This window comes from Mus musculus, chromosome 14 (assembly GCF_000001635.26).
Source record: "Mus musculus strain C57BL/6J chromosome 14, GRCm38.p6 C57BL/6J".
Taxonomy (NCBI): Eukaryota; Metazoa; Chordata; class Mammalia; order Rodentia; family Muridae; genus Mus; species Mus musculus.
The window spans coordinates 76,754,633-76,764,539 of record NC_000080.6 but is presented as its reverse complement, the minus strand read 5'-3'; the positions used below and the strand labels follow the sequence as shown (position 1 = coordinate 76,764,539).

At 46.2% G+C, this 9,907-nt stretch overlaps 1 long non-coding RNA gene across 1 annotated transcript; it reads right to left on the bottom strand.

Annotated features, from left to right (window-relative positions):
* Positions 1–2,324: 2,324 nt before the first annotated feature.
* 4930431P22Rik (RIKEN cDNA 4930431P22 gene) lies at positions 2,325–4,409 on the bottom strand. The gene is made up of 2 exons (NR_153763.1): positions 4,165–4,409; positions 2,325–2,792 (listed from the first exon to the last, which is right to left on the bottom strand). It is a non-coding gene; the product is annotated as an RIKEN cDNA 4930431P22 gene (long non-coding RNA).
* Between the last annotated feature and the right edge of the window lie 5,498 nt (positions 4,410–9,907).

Here is a 9,907-nt window from a genome sequence, read left to right as displayed (position 1 = left end):
ATCTGCAGGCCGCTGGGAGCCAGGGAACAGAGGAGCTTGAGCGCAGCCCACTGAGCTCTGCCTCCACCTTCTTGGGCTCTGGAGGAGTCTCCCTCCCACTACTGCATCAAGAGCTTGTTAGAACATCAGACACACCCAATGCAAGCGAGATCTCAAAGAGCCGGCTAAAAGGCTGCATGGCATTGTGAAGTGCTCAGGAAAGTGGAAGTCTCTTAGTTTAGTTTAGTGGCCTTTCTCTTAGTTTTGCTTCTAAAATGTGACTCTGGGGATGGGGTGGGGGGGTGTAGGGAGAAAGCAACTGAGGCTCAGTCCCACAAGAAACACCCCCACCCCCACCTCCATCCCCAGAGATCCAGGCAAACTCATCCGTAAGGTATTGATCATCAGAAAAGCAGAATACATTTTACCTGTAGCATCCCTCACTGGCACATCATTAACTCAGGGTGCATCCTGCGTTAAAGGGGCTCAGCACACACCTGTATAGGCCAGAGAGCACTGCCTGACTGCATGCAGAAGTGTCCATGAAGCTGCTCATGAGATCCAGAGGGCTCTGCTCCAATAGATCAATTTGTCCCAGCCATCACAGTTGAGACTGTTCCCCTCTCTCCTGTCTCGGTGTGAGTGTATGCGTGTGCAAGCATGTGCGTGTGTGCACAAGAGCAGGTGCACAATTCAGACAACTTCTTTCATTTGTACTCCCCAACTACAGCCTTAAACCTTGAACCCCTGGTGACTTCAGCCATACTGGGCAAGGCAACTTAGCTTTGTCACAGGAACAAGTGGAAAGAGCCTCCGGATGTCTAACCGCTCTGGTGTAAATCCTTGCCAGCTTCCTACCCTGCCCATTGGCTGCTCGAGCTTAAGCCAGAATGAAGAGGAAAAGGGACAATTGCAAGCTATGCAGCAGAATTCAGGAATTTTTGAAGTGTCTGGTGTCAAGTTGAAGATGATGCTGAAATAGTTAACGAACCTTCCAGAAATGTTCTTTCCCTCTAACACTGAGTTTGTATACCCAGAAGCACTTGCACCCCTAAGGGATGTTCCTTCCAGAGCCTTCTCCTGGCCACCCATGGACTCAGGCATTAGTTTCAGATCCTAAGACAGGAATCTTTCTCGTCACTTTTCAAAGCTCTGCTTTCTCTCCCTCACTGGTTCTTGTTATTTGGGAGACGTTGGGTCACCCTGTCTGTCACTCTGTCCACAGAACATCCTCTAGTCTAAGAGACACTAGACCTTTGTTTACAATAGGCGGGTCAGAAGGAGTGGGGGGGGGGGGTGGCGGGACCAGATCACTCTGAAGCACACAAGAAATCCATTTGCCCACAGAGCAGGCTTTCCCACTTCTGAATGTGTGCTGGCCCCGCTAGTCTCGGGCAAGCAACAGTTTCTGGACTTGCTATACACAGCAGTGACTGTAGCAATACATCTTCCCTAAAATATTAGTAAAGAATGAGAAGGGTATCCGCCATGTGGTTAGTATGTGTCACTGATGTCTTCAGAGACGCAAGTGGTTAGCCATCCGTCTCCAGCCAAACCAGGCGTGCTCTCATGAGGAGGGAGGACGGAAAGATAAAGACAGTGCCCGAGGCTTCAACGACTGCCTGATCTACTCAAGGTTGTCACAGTGGTAACAATAGCCATTGTAGTGTGCACTGCAGGCCCAGGGGAGGCCCATGGGGTTGCCTAGCCCGTCTATACAGAAACAGAAAGAAAATCTCTCATCACCTAGTTAGATAAAATAAAGGCAAAGCGCATTGGTATATAGGCCCATTGCTGGTGGGGGCTTGGGGGAGATGCCACACTTCTCTCAGGATAAATCCCCACATCAACCTAAAGAGCAGTCAGGGAGAGAAGCCACTTCCCTCTCTATCTTCTGAGCCAAATGCTAGCCTCCTGCGGGAACAGGGCTGTTCTTGGCTCTTATCTGTCAACACGGGGGCGAGGGATCCAAACAGGATGCCCGAGGAAAGAATCTAGAAGAACTTCAAAAGGCGAAGACACAGCAACAATAAAAAAAAGGGAACAGGGCCAGGAACAAAGACTAAATGTACCGGGGTAGGTAGCACCTTCGTTCATAAAAATAGGGATGAGTGGATGTCCCAAGTGGAGCTGGGTCTTTGACAGCATTCCAGGACTGAGAAGATGGGCCCTGCCCAGTGGGAGCCAGGGTGTCCCCTGAAGGCCCAGGCCCCAGCTCTCTGCCATCTTGCTTGAATCCTGAAGGATTTACCCAAGTCAGCGGGCCTTCATTTTGCAAGACGAAGGCTCTTCCTTTGAACAGCCTAGAACAGACGTGCAGAAATTGGCTGAAGAGAATATTCTCTGAGCTCCACCTTTAATCACACTGAAACTGCCTCCAGGGCATTGTGGCATCAAGTTTGACAAACCACAGCATAATCTGGCAAAGGAAACCAATAATTGTCCAATACCAGGCCACCACTGTTCCTTGTAGGGTAAAACTCCCGATCAGTCTGAAACACCAGTTATCCTCAGCTCTTCAAACCTAATCCCCTCAAGCTCCTTGATCCACAGAACTTGCGTAAAGATACTTAGGCTCCACGCTTGCTAGAGCAAAGTCAGAGGACACACCACCCCTCCAGCCAACGGCAACACTGTGTGAATCACAAGGCAGTCATGGCCACTCTGCCTCAATTTTGCGATCCTTGAGTCATAGAAGACTCATCTCTTCGAATGTCCGTCATTCACGCAAGCGTCTTTCTCCAGGTGGCCCGGGGCGGTTTCCAAGCTGCTGGCTCATCCCCTGTCATGTCACTTGAAAGGAGAACAAAAGGCTGGAAAACAGGAAGGTCATTTTTTTTAAAAATGGGGAAACTGAGGCTCCAAGAAGCCCTAGAGTGAAATGTGTAGACATTTCTGAGTCAGACATGCTCAAAGAACCAAAACAAGTTCTAACTCCTAAATGGACTATTTTCTTGGTTAATTTTATAAAGCTTTTATGACAAGGTGTTTTGATGCAGCAAACTCAGAACAGGCGAAGCCAAAACATATACTCACTGCCTCTTGTGTAACCATTTTCTCACCGTTTCCTCCATCTCTTCCCTCGCAAGCAGATCTGATTGGCTCTGTTTCTTTTACTTTATAGGCTCCTGTTTTCCTGTGGGCTGGATATGCTCCCATCTGACAGGCACGTTACCCCTTGTGCTTACATTGTTTTAACCATTACCTGGCTCTTGATAGTCTCTGATTTTGGAGTTCTACCACCCATTCCCTCCCCTGTCCCTGAACTATATATACCCTTGACTCCTGAACATGGAGGTTGACAATTAGTGGAGATCAAGCTTCACAAGTGGAGTGTAAAATGTCCACTTTATTCGTTTGCTTTTTTAAAAAATGGCATTTATCAGCTAAATCAAAATACTTGCACATCCAAATAGCCACTGTAATTAGGCTCTATTAAAATAGCTGCCTCCAAAGAACAGAGATCGTTGGTGTCACCCGTTCTGGCACCTGACTGGACCGTCTTTCCCAAGGCCTTCTGTTCTGCTGTATGCTGGTGTGTAGCTCATCAAAGGAGACGTGAGCGTCAGGGCTGCTTTTCACCCTGCTATTCCAAGCGAGGACTACGTAGGTGTCACAAATGAAGCTCACACGGAAGCAGAATAGGACACTAGTGGCACAGCCACGTGTCTCTGCCTCCCTGTAATGCAGCCTGGCTGGCATCGGCCTTCCGCCAACCCCTTTGCTGCCCCTATCCACCCACGAGCTCTTGTTGGGTCAGAAATGAGATTCTTTGACAGTGCCTGCCTGCCAGACAGACAGCCGATGCTGGGATGTAGAAAGCAAAAGCAAAAGCTGCTTTCTAAATTAAGCCTGGGCTCATTTATAAAAATAAATAGCCACAGCCTAGCAACGTGCTCGCAGCTTAGCTTTCTTCTGTTATGAAACCGCCATGGCTGGGGCCCAGGATGACAGAGTCAGAACAGGACCCCCACACCCTGACTCCTCCCATGTGTAGTAGTCATCCTGGGGAGTGCTGACAGTGGCCCTTGGAGAGCCTTGCTCTTCATTCAGGGTCAATCTAAGGCCAGGCTCCAAGGGCAGAGGGGATTCAAAGCCTCCCAAATATAATGAGTGCCCCCCCCCCCCCCGCTGCCATGAGTGCATGGACTACACTGTCAGTAATAACTATTATCGTCTTCGAACCTTCTCTCTGTCTTATGTCAACAGAACCTCCAGTGATGAGTTCTGCTTGAAAGAAGGACTATGAGAGAAAATAGTGGATGATCTTTTGATCGTAGTCTTGCTGGGACACTCAGAAGTAGAGCCCACAAGACCCTTGGAGACTCATGGGACATGTGGCAGCGTGGTATGAAGGATCTGTTCCTGCCATCAGCTCTCTCAAGCTTTGAAATGACATGTCAAGTCAGAGTGATCCAAGGACTATGGCCACCTATTCTGTGTTGCTAGGATCAGAATGACGGAGCTTCTGGGATATTCTATATGGTCCCTAGTAACCAGAGAATGCCCAAGGTAGCATGTCAAAATGAGTTCAGAGTTGGGTCCCTCCATTACAGTACTAAACAGAGCAGAGATTGGCCTAGAATGTTCTTCAAAAGTCGGTCTTCTTCTAACCTGGCTTAGTCAGAAACAATGGTCAGTAATAAGAAAGTTCTTGCCATAACCAAATATGTGAGAATATATTATTTAACAGGTTTGTTTTTGGAATAATAACATGCATGTGGGAAAAACTAAACAGCAATAAAAAACATAGTATAATAACATCCAGATTCATCTCACAGTGTGCAGTAGATTCCATAGACTCTGTGACAGTTCCCATCTCAGCCACCCAGACTACCAAAGCTTGGGGTCTGAAGTCTGGGCGGAAAAACATGATGAGGATTCAGCCCTAAGAGAATCAGCAAACTGAACAGACTCCCCCTAATCTATAGTGACAGCTCCCTGATGGTGCATAGTGATGCCTCTCTAGAGCAGGAAAACCACAGCAGCAACTCTGCAGGCTACACTCCAACCTGGTGAGACCAGAATGCTAATCGTCCCAACCCAGGTCTCCCGTGTCTGACATGGCTGCTCTGTGACAAGACCCCACTGAGAAGTTGTGTTGGATGTGGTTGCCTAAACAAGGCCAACAAGCTGACACCAGTTGATATACCCCTGAGAGATCATACGACACTAATTGGTCAGCCCTAGACACTCAGGTCTATGACCTTACCTTCTTGCAAACTCAGAACTGATCCACCAGACAGGAGCAATCGAAACTGTGCTTCTGCGTCTGTACTGTATGAGGATCCAACCAACACTACGATGCTCTTCCCTGTCTCTGAGCTCTTTCTACATATCAGCGTCTTGCCTTATGGTGAGTTTGCTTCTGGTGTGAGAAGTGGGACTTCTTTGGCAAAAACTTTGAGGATAGTTTCTGCCTATCAGTGCTTTAGTTTTTGGTCCATCTGAATCACAAGCCTAGATTGTGTGGTGACCTCTGACCAATTAATTCCATAGCTTTGTATGCCAAAGACTTCCAACATTGGTTTCCATAACTATTTCTCTCCCTATCTAATCCCTAGAAAGATCTGGGATTCTAGAATTCCTGAGAAACTCATGTAGTCTCAACCTTTCACTTTGAGGATGGAGACCCAGAGACAGGCAGAGCCAGGTACTTGTTGTGCAAGGGCATCTGCTTAGTTTCACCCACCCTGCCCTAACTTCTTACAGCCTAACAGTGCTTTGACAGTGATTTTCCTAGGGCAACAGTTCAAATTCCACCCTTCTGGAACTTGGAGACCCATTTTCTTCTGGACAGCATACCTCTCTGGCCTTTGGACTTCAGCACACACCACAAGCAGCCCAGATCCTCAGCCTCCAGTACACGCACCAGGAGCTCCCTAGATTCTCTGCTTCCAGCAAATGTACCAGAAGCCACCCCAATCCTTTGGCTTTAGACTGAATTACATGAGCAGCTTTCCTGGTTCTCTAGTGGTGTGAGTGGGATTGTTTGCTTTCATATCTACTTACCCACATGAAGTCAAAGGTCTCTCCTGTTCCATTATTCTCTATATAACCCAGCCTTATGAGGAAGAGTTTTTCATTTTGTGCAAAAAGATTAATCCTGCCTATACAAGACCTTTTGCAACAACCATCCTAGTTTGACCAGGCCCCACAGGGTTACAGGGAAACAGGACTTTAGATGCCATAACTAGACATTTCCTAGGCAGGCAGGTAAGTTGGTCACCCTGGTGGGTTTCATGTCCCTTTCCTAAGGACCTTTCCACACAAATAACAAACCATAGAGCACATGAATTGAAACCAAAATAGCATCAAATCGATAGGATTGGGAAGATAACTGGAATGGATATTAAGCAATGTGTCTTAAATGAAAAGATCCATGAATAAGATGGGAAAACAAGGTGATCAACAAGGAAAAATAGCCTTTCTATCAAGGGATTTGTGTAAAGACATGCCACCCAACCAGACGGCCTGAGTTTGATCTCTAGGTCCCATATGGTGGAGAGATTAAAGTGACTCGAACAACGTATCTTCAGACTACCACATTTGTAACACACACACACACACACACACACACACACACACACACACACACACTAAAAGTAGTTAAAGCCACTATTGTTGAAGAAAAGGAAGAAGAAATGTTAAGTAACAGCCACCCACATTACATAAAAATAGGCCACATGAGTTTATCCAAAGGAAGGTGCTTCTTTGGGCCAGGACACTACTTGGTCCTCTGAGGACTGAGAGGCTGAGCATCACAGCTCACAAGAGGCCTACTGACCACATATCACAGCATAGCTGTCTGAGAACCTTTATAATTGTGGTACTCTGGCCTGAGTTTGCCTGTCTAGATGCTATCACTCATTACCCCTAGGCTTTGGACAAAAACGCGATGTCATAAAGTTTCCTTAAATGGCATTTCCCAAAGTGGAACCGAAGTGGGTTCCTATTTACATTTTCACTTCCCGTGTCCAGGTTTAGCCCACATAAACCAAGTCACACGTTAAACAATGACTTAAGGACTTCAGTCTAAAAGAAAGCCATCCTCCAGTGACCTCTGCCCACATGCAATTAGTGAATTCTTTGAAAAACAACAAAATAAAACAAAAAACTTTTTTTTTATTGACACCAACTTAAAACCTAGAAATTTTTCATTATGTTAGCTAAGCTTTCTCCTTTTGCAAAGGGTATTCTTGGGGGCCATAATTCCCTGGTGGTCACGCTCACGTGGGACAGAGAACCTAGATAGTATAGCAGATTGGGTGTGTTAGATGCCAAGATTCAAATGCACTCCCTACTAATTTTAGATAGCATTATTTCTGAATCCGTCTTGGCTTCTCATCTTTATGGATAGTTAAAGCAATCAAAGTTATTTTTGTGTGCAAAGTGCTTTCAAATGGTGACTACCACATAACGACCATTTAATAAACGTCAATAGCTATCCCTTTCCCCCTTACGTAGGTAGCTTTGCTATTTGTCTTCAGAATTCTATGAGCATAAATACTAGTCTAGATGCTTTAACTAAGTGACCTTGGAATCTGCAATGCCTTGAGTCACTAGGTGATAATTCAGATACACATCTTCCTGAGTTGATTAGCCCCTAGGAGGTGTCAAGTCCTTGGCCAACAGATCGAGTCTATATTCTTCATTGCATGTCTATCTGTGTTCACATGTAGAAGTACATGTGCCTGTATGTGGAGAACAGAGGTCAACTTCAGGTATCTTTCTAAGTTGCCTCTCCATCTCAGGGTTTGAGATGGTCTGACACTGACCCTGGAACTCACCAGTTCACTGAGGTTGGATGACCAATAGGACCAGGGATCCACCTGTCTCTGCCTCCCCAGTGCCGTCATTACAGGTGTGTGCTGCTATGCCTGCTTTTTACATGGCTACTGGGAGTGAAAGTCAGTCCTCTTGCTTGTGCAGTGAGCATTTTACATGACAGGGCCTTCTCCTCTCCTCTTTCTTGGAGCATCTCCTGTGTCCTGATTGAGAGCATCATGAAACCTTTGCAGAGCCAAGCTGAGCCTTGGTTTCCTAATTAGGAGATCTGTGACAGAAGAAACAGGGTCCCCTGGATGCATATAAGTGCCTTGTCTATGCTCTGCCAGCAAGTCTTGAGTCGCTTCCCTTCCTCCCTTCCCCTCCCCTCCCCTTCCCTCCCCTCCCCGCCATCCCTCCTCCCCTCCCTTTCCTTTCTTTTTCTTCCCTTCTCTTTCCTTCCCAATCTTCCAACAAGCATAAATAGAAAATCTTGTGTTGTAATTTAGCTAGTAAGTCAATCAACAGATCCTTTGAGAACAAAGAAGGGTACTATCCCCGCACAAACGTGTTCCTAATAAAACATATTCTGTTGCTCAGCAACCCTGATGATGCCTCTTCCACAAGTATGATCTGTCTTTAGGTGACTAAGTAAATGCCTTGTGAGTCAGAAGAAGGCATCAGAGAGTTTTCTGGGGCTTCAGGTGAAGGAACAATATTGTGTACGGAGCAAAACAGGGGAGACACGCCATGTTTTACTCATGCTTTGAGGTTTGATGCTTGTTTGGGGAGTTGGCTGTGAAGAGCTGGATTGTTCATCACTTAATGGATGGAGTCATGGTGCGAGAGACCATCTCCCTAGTCTACCAGAGAAGACTAGTAATTAAAGTTGTGGTAAGATCGGACACCAAACTAAGGGAGGAAGAGTGGAACTCCCCAGAAGGAAGGAAGAGCTTTTGAGGCAAATTAGATGTTGCAACTGTCAGATCCTGTGGCACAGTCATTCTGCTAAGGAGACGAGGTAAACTGTGAGCCAGCCAATGGGGAAAGCCGGAGATGAGGCGAACTGTGAGCCATCCAATGGGGAAAGCTGGAGATGAAATTTCAAAGGTTCTTGTCTCCTGCTTGGCTGGGGAGGCAGGGCCCAGATGTGAAACCAACTCCACAATCCCTTTCACCCAATTTAACACACTGAGCTCTGCCTCCTATTGATGAAAGGATGGAAAACCCTTTGGTGTAATTTCCTAAATCTCAAAATATGTATTTCCCCTAGCAAATAAAAGTGGTATTTTCAACAAAACAACATTTTGAGGGAGGGGGGGATTTCCAATAATATTCAATGTCTTCCTATAGTCTTTGCATCAATATATTTTTTATACTGAAAGGTTAAAATACCAATACAGGGCAAACCAGATGGCTCAGAAGGTAACACTTACTAGGAAGCTTGAAGACCTGAGTTCTATCCCTGTGGCTTAAGTGGCAGAAGGAAAGAACTGATTTTTACAAGTTATCCTCTGACAACTTGATTCTTACAAGTTATCCACATGGACTGTTGTGGCATACAGACACAGACACACACATTCAGAGAGAGAGAGAGAGAGACAGAGAGAGAGAGAGAGAGACAGAGAGAGAGAGACAGAGACAGAGACAGAGACAGAGACAGAGACAGAGACAGAGACAGAGAATGAGAGAGAGCCTGGAACTAGAGCTCAATGAGAGCTTGCTGACGCTAACCCAATGAGGTCCTGGGTTGGGTCTCTAACACCACAAGGAAACAAAATTCTTCATTATTCAAAGGCTGAGACAAGAGGATTGTAAGTTCAAGGCCAGCCTGGGTGAGCTACAGAAATAAGACCCTGCCTCACCAAAACCAAATCAGTAAACAATGCTCTGTTCTTCACTCCTAATCTAGAGTTAGCTTGAAGCCCAGAGGCATGTCACACAGATCTACCAGAGTCCTTTCCCAATGCGTGGCCCTGATGTCACCTTCTGCTTCCTCACTCCTGAATAAGAGGTAGACTCACAACTAGGGTGAACACCTAGGAAGCTAAAAACGCAACTCTCTCCCCCAATCCGTTGTTATCTTCCTTCCGGCTGAAGGAAAGATACCACAAATTTATAACACAAACTGGGTCATATAATTTTGTGTTGAGGGCCAAGA